This window comes from Zootoca vivipara, chromosome 9, assembly GCF_963506605.1.
Source record: "Zootoca vivipara chromosome 9, rZooViv1.1, whole genome shotgun sequence".
In the NCBI taxonomy this organism is placed as follows: Eukaryota; Metazoa; Chordata; class Lepidosauria; order Squamata; family Lacertidae; genus Zootoca; species Zootoca vivipara.
The window spans coordinates 38,841,632-38,854,332 of NC_083284.1; the positions used below are offsets into that span (position 1 = coordinate 38,841,632).

At 39.8% G+C, this 12,701-nt stretch overlaps 1 protein-coding gene across 4 annotated transcripts in view; it reads right to left on the minus strand.

Annotated features, from left to right (window-relative positions):
* The window catches only part of LRBA (LPS responsive beige-like anchor protein), a 357,361-nt gene that overhangs the window by 102,317 nt on the left and 242,343 nt on the right, over positions 1-12,701 (minus strand). The window lies entirely within an intron of this gene.

The window sequence follows — 12,701 nt, forward strand, 5'->3', positions numbered from 1 at the left end:
TGCCCAATGGACTGAAGCCACAGCAATAGCCTTCTGGCAATCCAGTGCTCCTTCCAGTGTGACACCACAACAGCCCTGACTTTGATGCTGCCTCTCCCTCTGCCCTGGTAAGCCGCAGGGATGCTACTGCCAGGAGGCTATTGATGTGGCTCTGTACCACCAAACAAGCCACTGCTGTTGCACTACAGAACAAAACTGACTTACATAATTTCTATCTTGTGGTCTAGATTTCTGCTCTGAAGCACAGAGTCTTTTCAACCCAGGCAGGCACTCACAGTCTTTTTAACCCAGGCACTGACCTGAGTCGGTGCTTACACCATTAAGAATTTTTACAGAAGCATGACACTTTTTAGAGTTACACCCCAGGATTCAAAGAGCTTCTAACGCCTGCCAAGGACACCCATGTGTGATTTCAAGTCCCCACCCTTTGAGCAGCAGAGCTCCTTCACGCATTGCATTTCATAATCTGCATTTGATTCTTAGGGCAAAACTAAGGAGGATGTTAGGCCTCTCATCTTTTTCCCCCCTCAGCAATATCAAGTAATACAAAATTACATTACATCATTGCATTCTTGAGCCCTTGTGCTCCTGCAAGCTGAAGCTAATTAAACTGACTAGAGGAGAACATAGCTGGGACTGCAATGGAGTCACCTCGTCATGCATGTTATATCACAAGATGTTAGAAGGAAGGTAGGAGTCAGAGAGTGGATACACCCCCTTGGATTCTGAATTAATTTATCAACAAATAAAACCCTTATTCTTTGACCACCAGAGTTAAAACCCATGATTTCCTTGACCTTTCCAACAACACACAGTAATGCAAACAGAGGGCCGATGAAAAGTTCGCAGCTCATAGGAAATGGACAAAACTTGGTTATGATAAGAAGCACAGCTAGATTTATATTAGAACCCCAAATGTAACCACAAAACTCTAATAAGCATCATTGAACAATTCCCAATGAATCAACTATTAGAAGTTATCAGTTCAGAAGCAGCTGAGGTCTAACTAAAATGTGCCTTCATTTCTCGTTGGAATAGTATCTGCCTGGTCTGTAGATTCACTTCAAAGTCTCTGGAGTTCAATTAAAACTGGATTAGGTGAAAGCAAACCTTCTTTGGGACTTTCTGTTCTTGGAAACTCCACACATACTGACAGCACCCTAGACAGAGGTCTAGCCCTCCAATGAACCAGTTGCTATGGAAACTGCATCATTACCACAGCTCCGCTCTTATCACACCAGGCATATTAGTTTGAAAGATACTGAACACACACACACACACACACACACACACACACTGCTTCAGAGTATGCTACTTATGGTGTCCTTAAAAAGCTACACCTTCTTTTGTTCTTATATTTTTATCAAACAGATATGCATTTTCAGTTTAACCATTTGAAAGCAGTAAAGTGATAAAAATTTCTGTATTATTTTAATGAAAAAAGCTCTGAAGTAGTAATCTACAGACTAGATGCCTTAGACTCCAAAACAACGTCCCAAATCTCTTTATTCTATTGCTGAAAATGCGCAACTTGCCCTTTTGTATTTAGGAGGGGTTATTAATTTTAGGTCAATGAATAGCATAACCTTACAAGTGGTGGCAGCGGTATATTTTGTGGGGAGGTTAGTGGGAGTTAGGAGTGACTGACCTAGTGACCTATGGGACCATCACGCCCCTCCTCCTGGTTTTACTTTCAAAATGCTGTCTAAAAAGATTGTGGGTGGTATCCAACTAAGTTGTACTCAGAGTACAGCCTTTGAAATCAAAATTATGACTAACTTAAGCAGTGATTTTAATGGGTCTACTTGGAGCATAAATTAGCCCGAGTGGGTGATACCTGACTATAGCTGCCCTTACAGCTCCACTTATCTGGGAGTAAGTCTCATTGGATTCAACAAGACTTACTTTTCAGTAGATATGACTGCAGTCAAAGTCACAATTAAGTATGAAAAAGAATAATATTCCAATGGAGCAACAGACATATCTGTAGTATATTTGCTAAATTATTAGTTATCTTGGGGACACAAGTAATTAAATATGCAAGTAGCTTATAGAACTAAATGAGTAACTAAATCACTTCATCATTTTTATCTGCTACGCAATTTAAGCCACAAAGCAAAAAACTAAATACTGGAAGCAAAATTTCAAAAACAAATTATTGAAGCAAACATATTTTTCAAAGAATAAAACTGATTTAAACACCATCCATTACAAATTTAAAGAATACCAAAGCAGCATATTTAATCTCTGCTTTTAAAGTTATTGTTTAACGTCAAAGTTGAATAAAAGGGAAAATCAGAGTATATAGAGTATACTCTGGGAAATATAGAGTATTCTCTCTAAAATCTGATGAGGCCACCAGCAGAGCATTTATTCTATGCAAACATTATGAAAAGTCACATTATAATGTGTATGCAATTTATACTTAATTATGTATGTAAGCTATAACATCTGTTAATTCTCTCTTTCTTTATAAGAGAGAAAGGAATGTTTTTTTCTGTGTTTCTTCCTTATAGGCACCTAAACATACCTAATATATAGAGCAAGGCAGTGATGTTAATGAAAAAAAGGAAAGGTATCCCAGACATCAGTTGCATTCTTATTTCAAACAATGTTTAATTGTCAAATGTTTATTCATGCAACTACTGAATCTAGCATCCTAGTATCCTTTTGCCCCTTATTCCCACTGCAGACTGATACACAATCTCATTCTCTTCTTTCATGGATGACAAACTCAATTAAACATATTCATTATTTTAATGTTTCAATAAACATCTTACCAAGCACAAAGAATTAAAAATAAATAAATAAATGCTATGTGACCTTTGCATTGATCGGACTAAAATGGTTTAGATCTGAGTAAGGAGGCAAGACGATTTGGGGGGAAAGCTCTTATGTTTTCTCTTCCAATTACTGCAGGAGATGATAAAACCACAGCAAATGATGTATCAGCTCATTTTATCTTATCGCTTTGGGGCTAGGTGACAATGAAGTTCATATTTCACTGGTTCCCATTGAAGATTGTGAAAATTACTTGCCCTCCTGACCTGAAATTTCACTAGAAGACAGAAATTTCTCTTCTGCAAAGTAATGCAATTTTTCATATGTCAACCTTTAGCCCAGCTTTAAAAATTAATTTCATTTATATTAACCAATGATATTGATATTTTCACAGAATGCTCTTTGATACATGAAGCAGTGACTAACAAATTGATGTTGTCTTAGGTGGGTAAAACTGTTTTATTTTAAGCTGCTGCGGCAGACAGATTTACAGCAAACTGAAATTCCTTTTTCATAATGCATTATTTGTGCTGACCTGACGCACCTCAAAGCCCACGGCCTGTAAATTATTCATTGACTCTCATGATAGACCTTTCTTGATGTCTAATCCCTTTTCCATCTATTTTGTTTTCAAACTTTTTTCTAAAAAAAAGCGACATGACAAAATGTTGGCTTTTCTGAAATGTACAGCCTTCAAGCAACTTTTCAAAGACTAACTGGAGGAAGAGAGAATGGGGGCATCCAGGCAACTGATATAATCTCCATAAACTACATGGCACCCATGAACACCTGGTCTTAATGATGCCTGGCATCTGGTTGTACCCAATAGTTACTTGCAGAGTAGAAGCCTGGACACAAAAGCTAAGTTGGGAAAAATTCAGATAAATTGGAAGAGGCTAAGAGCTGGGTCTAGGCAAGCCAACTGTACAAGGCAATCTAAAATATGTCACTAGAAAGGGCAATCAATAATCATAACCACAGCCACAAAAGAAGTTAAAAATCAAGGCAATAGCAAAAAGTGGAGAGCAAGGAACAGGCAGGAATATAAATAAATTTCTAACTGAACCACCACCAGTCTCCTTTTTTCCTTTTCTGCATGGACACTAGTAGAAGAGTAGACATTCATAAAGTTGTTAAGGTTAGCAATTATAGAATACGGAGAGCTCTTATTATGGATCAGAAACTGGTTAAGGAACATGAAGCAGAGAGGAATGAATGGACAGTTTTCCCAGTAGAGAGATGTAGAAACTGGAGTCATCCGAGGATTGGTATTAGGACTTCTGCTTTTTAACTTGTTCGAGTTGGAGGTGAGCATTGAGGTGGCCAAATTTGTTGATGAGACTAAATGCTTCAAGTGGGTGAAAACAAAAAGGGATTGAAAGACGTCCAAACGATATCCCCAAACTGAGTGAATTTGGCACTGAAATTGAAAATGCAATTCAATGTCGGGGGTGTGTGTGTCTTAATCTCACATATATGCTCCTGGGGTTTGAACTGGCAGTGACTGACCAGAACCAATACCTTTGGGACATAGTGGATAGCTCAATGAAGAGCCTGACCCAGTGTGCTGCAGCTGTGAAACAGACAAATTCCATGCTAGGGATAATTAAGAAAGGAATTGATAAAGTTGCCAATATCATACTGGTGTTATAACAATCTATGGTGCAACCACACTTGGAATACTGAGTACAGTTTTGGTTGCATCATCTTTAAAACCAAAAACCAAAACATTGTAGAGCTGGAAAAGGTTCAGAAAGGGGCAACCAAAATTATCAATATGCTAGAGCAGGGGTCAGCAAACTTTTTCAGCAGTGGGCAGGTCCACTGTCCCTCAGACCTTGTGGGGGGCCGGACTATATTTTGAAGAGAGAAAAGAACAAATTCCTATGTGCCACATATAACCCAGAGGTGCATTTTAAATAAAAGCACACATTCTACTCATGTAAAAACATGCTGATTCCCAGATCATCCGCAGGCCAGATTTAGAAAGTGATTGGGTCGGATCCGGCCCCCGGGCCTTAGTTTGTCTACCCGTGTGCTAGAACAACTCTCCTGTGAGGAAAGGTTACAGCTTTGGGAGTTTCTCTGAATACAAAAATAATGCAGGTAAGGGACATTATAGAGGGGTGTAAGGTTATGCCTGGTGTCAAGAAAGTAGTTAGAGGAAAGCTTTTCTTCCTCATTATAATAGTAAACCTGGGCCCAAGCGATGAAGCTGAATGTTGGAAGTTTCATGACAGACCAAATAAAGTAATTCTTCACTCAGCTCATAGATAAACTATGGAATTCGCTCCATCAAGATGTAGTGATGGCCACCAACTTGGATGGGTTCCAGAAAATAATTCGAGAAATCCATGGAGAACAGGCACTCGGTTGCTAGTAACCATGATGACTATGTTCTGCCTCCACTGTCGGAGAAAGTATGCCTTTGTATACAAGTTTCTGGGAATCGCAAGTGGGAAGGTAAAGGTAACGGTAACGGAAACGGTAAAGGACCCCGGGACGGTTAAGTCCAGTCAAAGACGACTATGGGGTTGTGGCGCTCATCTCACTTTCAGGCTGAGGGAACCATTGTTTGTCCACAGACTGCTTTCCGGGTCATGTGGCCAGCATGACTAAACCGCTTCTGGTGCAACGAAACTCCATGACGTAAGCCAGAGCGCATGTAAACACCATTTACCTTCCTGCCACAGCAGTACCTATTTATCTACTTGCACTGGCGTGCTTTTGAATTGCTAGGTTGGCAGGAGCTGGGACAGAGCAAGGGGAGGAGAGCACTGTTGCATTCAGGTCCTGCCTGACACTGCCGAGCATAGAATACTATACTAGGTGGGCCTTTGGGCTGTTTCAGCAAGGCTCTTCTTAGGACATAGCTGTGTTAAATTGCCATGGAAATCCTCCAAGCACAGGTGTAACCAAACAGGGGCCAGAAGCAATTCCTGACATGAAATCATAGCAAGTCCCCTCCTGGATCAAAGCAACTATTCTAATATTCTGTTTCCCGGCAGCAAGATGCAAGAATCTTACTGAGAAAATTAGTCAGCCTCAGAAACAGTGGAAGTACTGCATGTAAATCCTTTGCCGCAACCGCAGACTGAAAGTAGCATTGTATATTCTGACTTCAGCAGAAAAACAGAAACAGGAACAAAATAAAAAAAATTCCTTCCAGCAGCACCTTAGAGACCAACTAAGTTTGTCATTGGTATGAGCTTTCGTGTGCATGCACACTTCTTCAGATACCAAGAAGTGTGCATGCACACGAAAGCTCATACCAATGACAAACTTAGTTGGTCTCTAAGGTGCTGCTGGAAGGAATTTTTTTATTTTGTTTCGACTACGTCAGACCAACACGGCTACCTACCTGTAACCAGAATCAGGAAGTTATCAAAAAAAGTTTCTTTCATCAGACAGGGAAAGAGAAGCATGTAAGCTTTAGTCAACTGAGATACATTACAATTCCACCTGGTGTTGAGCAGACTAATTACACCTTCAGTAGGTATACATAGATTCAACTATACACATGGTTGTCTTTTCTCCAACATTTCGAACGGTGACTAGGGAGCCTGCAGGTAGGAAATTGAAGCACCAGCCCTTCTCCCTTTTTTTGCCCTTTCGCAGCTGGAATTTGGAGCAGCTGCCTTTAAACTTGGAAGTTCCATGTCTTTGGAACGTTTATGCTCCATAAATTTGTCTCACTATTTAATAAAGTTATTTAAGCAAATAGCCATTCATCATTACCCTAATGCAATGTATTCCATATTCATAATTTAATGTATGTGAACTTTCAGATTGGGGCAGTAAGCAGAAGGCTTTGGAGCCAGAACTATCTGGCAAGAACGCTGAAGTTCCTTTCTACCTTTGGGGACTGGTAAATGCCACTCATACATTTGCAGCTTTGAAGACTTTATGGTCTTTATGGTAATCTATGAAGTGTTAATTACCCTTAAGAATTCAAATTCAGCTGCAGGAGAAAGAAAACAATAACTGAGCTACAACATAAATTGGGTATAATGCTCTCTGCTGATATCATCTGATATGTACCCTGTTTCTCCGAAAATAAGACGCAGCCATAAAATAAGCCATAGCAGGATTTTTAAGCATTCAAGGAATATAAGCCATACCCCGAAAATAAGACATAGTGATAGGCGCAGCAGCATTGCTGGCCGCGGCAGAAGGAGGAGGAAAAAAATAAGACATCCCCTGAAAATAAGCCATAGTGTGTTTTTTGAGGGAAAATAAATATAAGACGGTGTCTTATTTTCGGAGAAACGTGGTAGGTTACAGATATTTAGGAGGCAGAATTCAAAGCGGTTTCCAAAGTCACTCTTAAATATTGAATGGGAAATTATGTGAGTTCTATAAGAGACTGGAGAATAGAAAAAGAGGAGTCTGATTAGTACAGTCTTGTTGCTACATAGCTAAGGTCAGAGCTCTCCACAAGGTAAAAAAAAGGGGGGGGGAGGAAGAGCCACATATAGACAAATACATCGGCGACTCCCAAATTGCAGAAATATATAGGTGAGATATTTGCTGCTAACAACCTAACATTTGTCAGAGGTGGAGTCCCTAAAAACTACAATACTGTATACTCTATGCTGAGCTGAAGTACTTCAGTGTTTCTACTGACTCTTTAATTCCTTATAAATATTTGGTGTGCTGAACTGCCCAATTCTAGTGTAGTCAATGAAGCTTACTGGGCAGTCTTGAGTAAGTTGCTATCTCTCAGCCTAGTCCAACTTCACAGGGTTATGATACCTCTTTCTAGAAAAAGAGGTGCCCGAACTCACCATGAACACTTCCCTTGTTCTCTTATAATGGCAATGGCGCCCACCAGAGAGGTGCCCGAACTCAGTTCCGGTGAGTTCAGGATGGAAAAAAAGCCCTGGTGTTATGGATAAAAACCAGATGTTGTAGTATTTCCCACTCTGAACTGCTTATAAGAAAATGCTTTTAAAATTTCTGTTGTAACTCTGATGTACAGTACTTCAAAGCTGATTATAGTTTATTATTTCCAAAAATAAAATAAAATAGAAAAACAAGCATAACCTGAAGTAAACAATTCCAGAATGTATTTGGATTTAGTTACTTACTTTATGTATTTGGATTTTTTTTTTTTATGAAGGAATCCAGTGTACAGCTGGTTAAGCAGCTAATGACAACAAATGACAGCTTTGAAACTTCTGCTCTTGTTGATGGGGTCTACTTATAAAAAAATTATTTTGTTGCAGCTTCTGTGTACTGTCATCTCTTCTCCCTCCTTGAGTTTGATTGATTACTCCTTTACCTTATATTCATTAATCTCATTACCTTATCTTCTATACCACTTCATTTTAGCAGAAAGGCAATAATAAAACCCTCATCCATTATCCTTTTACTCATCTAGTCAAGCGGAAATGGTTAATAACATGGTACAAATTGAACTTCAATCACCCCATTTTCTCCTTTGTTGAATGCACATTAAAGTATATTCGAAAACTGCAATTTGTTTTACAAGGAATTTGTTCTGTATTGCTAAAACTAAAATTAAGTATTTCTCAGTTTGTTTATTAAATATGTCCAGCTGTTCTTTTATCTCAGATACTAAACCTTACGTCATTTTATTGAAATGTAATGCAAAAGACTTATCTCCCAAAACACAGTTTTACAAAATGATCCATTTTATTTTATTTTTAATATTTCATGAATTGTTACAGGTGAAAATGCTCTCAAGAAGTTAATTTGTTTACATGCAAGCTTATCTTCAGATGTGAATCCTATTAGAGAGCAGGTCTGTACCTGTCAGAAGACATAGAGATAGTGAAGCCAAGGGGATATTAGAGTTCACCGTTTAAAGGCACTAATCACCAATTTACAGTGTCATATTAGCAGAGAGCTAGGCCTAGTTTCCCTCTTTTTATTTTTATTGTTAAATTGTGGGGATCATTTCCAGCAAATCCCAACTTGAATATAGATCAGATGTCTAGTGATTAGCTCTTTTTCTACCCACTACCTGATATATTCCTTCCCTCACAAATGCAGAGCAGACATTCACTGAGATCTCCCCTCAAGGAATGTCATTACCATACCTTACAGCAAGGAACCTGACAAATCATACAAAAGAGGAACACACCTGTAACAACCTTGTTCTCATATTACTGTCCAAGACGTCCCCATGACTATTATGCATTGCTCTAGTTATCAGGGTGCTGAATAATATACCAATTTACTCTGTAGTAACCTGGTTATTCCATGGACTTCAAAAACAAGGCGTTTTTTGGGTATGTGTGTTAAAAGAGCTACTAAAAATGATGAATTCTGAAGGAGAAAGAGTAGTTGAAGGGTGAAAACTGTTGTGTACAGTGGTACCTCTACTTACAAATGTTTCTACTTATGAATGTTTCTACTTACGAACGGAGCTTTGTCCACCATCTTGGATGTGGTTTAGATAGGATTTTTTCTACTTACGAATTTTTAGATAGGGTTGCTTCTACTTACGGATTTTTTTCTTACAATTTTTTTCTCCCAATGCATTCCTATGGGATTTGACTTACAATTTTTTTCGACTTACAAATGTGCGTTCGGAACGCATTAAATTCATAAGTAGAGGTACCACTGTAATATGGAAAGGTGATATGCAAGAGAAAATATTTTCAGCGGTGGTCTCATCTCTGAATAATTTGCTACCATGGGATGTACTGTGGAGGCCTAAGTGGACCAACAGGATTTTCTATACCAAAGGCTTCTTCATATTTATCAAGAACTCTGGCCCTAGTACTTTGGACCTAATACTTTCTCATTCCACCAGCTACCAACCTAGCAACGAACCTTGGTAATATGGGTGCCCTGTGTGATGTCAAAATTTGATGCCCATCGCAGCCTTTGCAGTGCCGAGTAAGGGAGGCACCAGATTTTGTGAAGGGGGTGCGAGGCTCTGGCAGGGTCCTAGACCCCTCCCACCTCTTCCCCAAAGCTGTGAAAGCACTAGCTTGGCTTTGGGAAGGAGACAATAGGACTCTAGGACAGGCAAAGACAAACTCAGTCCTCCAGATGTTTTGGGACTACAACTCCCATCATCCCTGACCACTGGTCCTGTTAGCTAGGGATGATGGGAGTTGTAGTCCCAAAACATCTGGAGGGCTGAGTTTGCCTATGCCTGCTCTAGAGCCCTGATACCTACTTCCCAAAGCCCAGCGCTTATTAGGCTTTAGAAAGGAGGCAGGAAGATGCCTCTTTGGATCCTGTGCCCTGTGCAGGGGAAATGCTTGCACTGCCTAAATCCTTAAATATATGAAACAGAAATATTTAATCCAACTGTCTTGATTGATTACACTCATAAGAAATGTTCACAGAGTCTATGTTCAGATGATCAAATGTTGGGTTCTGCCCCTTACTCCTCCTTTCATGAATCTAGGTTTAAACAAAGACAATTTTAACCAACCATCTTTACCCATTTTATCTGAACCAGGAAACTGGTGACACACTTTAGAACAATCCAGGATCTTAAGTTGGTAAAGGTCTTGGTTTCTTCTGAACCTAGTTTTCTGGTTTAGGTGAAAAGGGAAACTATGATTAGCAAATTCCTGGTTTAATTGAGGCTTGTATGAAGTGCCTGTACATGTGGGGCAAAGGGTTGTTCATACCTCAGATTATTAAACTAAGATACGCTTGTCTAAACCTAGCCAATATCTGAAAGATACATTATTATCCCAAGCACTACTATTCTTTTGTAGAACGGTATAGGATAATTGAGGAGTGTAAGTTTACAATTCTCTAATTTAACTCCCCCAACTTTAAAAAAAAAAGTGTTCAAAACCTTTACCTAACCTGAATTGCTATTTTTAGCATGAAAAAGCTATTCACATCATTTGAGACATTCTGACTTTTAAAAATTAAATTTGACAGGTAAAGAACAAAGGGAAAATGGAGAACCATCCAATAGATATTTTGAAGTGCTGGTGAATTTTTTGGCTGATTTTATGCTTCAACCATACATGTGTTGCAGGGAATAACTCTAATATGACAACATATTGCAGGAACACAAAAGAAAGTAATAATAAGCAAACAAGCCTTCTCATATCAAAACATATATCTACATAATATAAGATGTCATTGCCCATAGATAAATGAGTTCATCAATTTAATGAAAATCCAACGGAATCGGCTGCCTAATGAGCACTCAAAGTGATGTGTCAAGGGTTCTGCACCACTGCTGACAAAATCAGTTTGATGAAACTATGACAAAAGCATTCTCTCGCACTTCTCATTAACGTTAAATGATAGCATTTACAAGGTATACAGCAAGATCCAACTTTTTCATTTCAGCTGTTCTGGCAATACAAGTAAAAATGTTTTCAGCAATGTTTGTTTTCTTTCCTTCAAGGTCATTTTCATAATTAAGCAGCTTTTAGTATGGTGGAAAAAAAGGGGTGAGGAGTCTCCCTTGCTATGAATTTTCACAGGGATTTTCAAAAAATAAAGAACCAAGGCTTATTCTTTTATGAGCCAATCAATGGAATCTAGTATAAGGCCAGGAGTATTTCAAGAAAGCTACAATGCTGTCACTTTCAAAACCCAACAGCAGATTTATCTTTTCTTGTAAGTTGAAAACCAAAAGTCTCTTAGGTTGTTTCCTAATTGTTATTGAACTGAAAGAGGTACCGGTAACTACCAGAACAAAATAAGAGAAAAGAGTGCCCATTACCAATATGCATTACAAAGAAATCATTATGTGTTCTGAAGAAAAATCCTGATCAATTTTGTTTCAGATAGAAACACCACAGAGTAGAAAAGTAAGGTAAGGTAAAGGTAAAGGACCCCTGCATGGTTAAGTCCAGTCATATTCAACTATGGGGTGTGGCACACATCTCCACTTTCAGGCCAAGGGAGCCGGCGTTTGTCTCCAGACAGCTTTTCTGGGTCTTGTGGCCAGCATGACTAAACCGCTTCTGGCACAACAGGACACTGGGACAGGAGCCAGAGTGCACAGAAACGCTGTTTACTTTCCTGCCGCAGCAGTACCTATTTGTTTGCGCTGGTATGCCTTCAAACTGCTAGGTTGGCAGGAGCTGGGACAAAGCAACGGGAGGTCCCACCACCTCTTGGATTCGAACTGCCAACCTTAGGACCGGCAAGCCTAAGAGGATTGGTGGTTTAGACCACAGCACCACCCGTATGCCTAACTAGTAGAAAAGTACGTGCAAGTGCATCAGGGCCAACCTATGGTGAGAGGGGAAGGACAGCATGATGTGCGCGCACACCATTCCCTGGGCAGAAACTGGCAGCTGGATCTTACTTCAATACTGGCAACAGAATTCCACTACTGTCCTGTCCATTTGTGGCCATTCAGGGAAGGGAGGCAAAGCATCTCCACCCTATACTCAGAACAGGCAGTGTGCTGCCTGAGCCAAGTAAAAAAAAATTGCTTGTTAGCAGATTGACCAAATTGACTGGGGTTTTTTTCACCTACTCTGCACTGATATATCAGCAGGGATTTATAGTTGGTTGCAGCTGTTAAATAGGCTACTTTGGTCATACTGGTCAATGCTATGTCAGGTAACTGTGGGAATTTACAGGCAGTTAAGATTTGGTAAACACTCTTAGGAACCTTTAAAGATGAACGGTATAGTCCCGAGTCCTGCCTTCGTGGCTGTGGGGCTCACTTGACCTCTGAGGCCAACCACTTACACCCTCCTGAAGCTGTAAAGGGTAAAGGTAAAGGGACCCCTGACCATTAGGTCCCTTTTTCCTTTATCAGGGTAGGCTGACTCACGGTTGTTTGTCACAAGTACATAGGAAGCCACCTTATAGCAAGTCCAACTAGTTCAGCACTATCAATACTGACCGGCAGCAGCTCTCCAGGATTTCAGAGAGGGGTCTCTCCCAGCTCCACTGAAGTGGCAACCTTGTTCTGCCTAATAGCAGGGCTGGCCATACAGGACAAT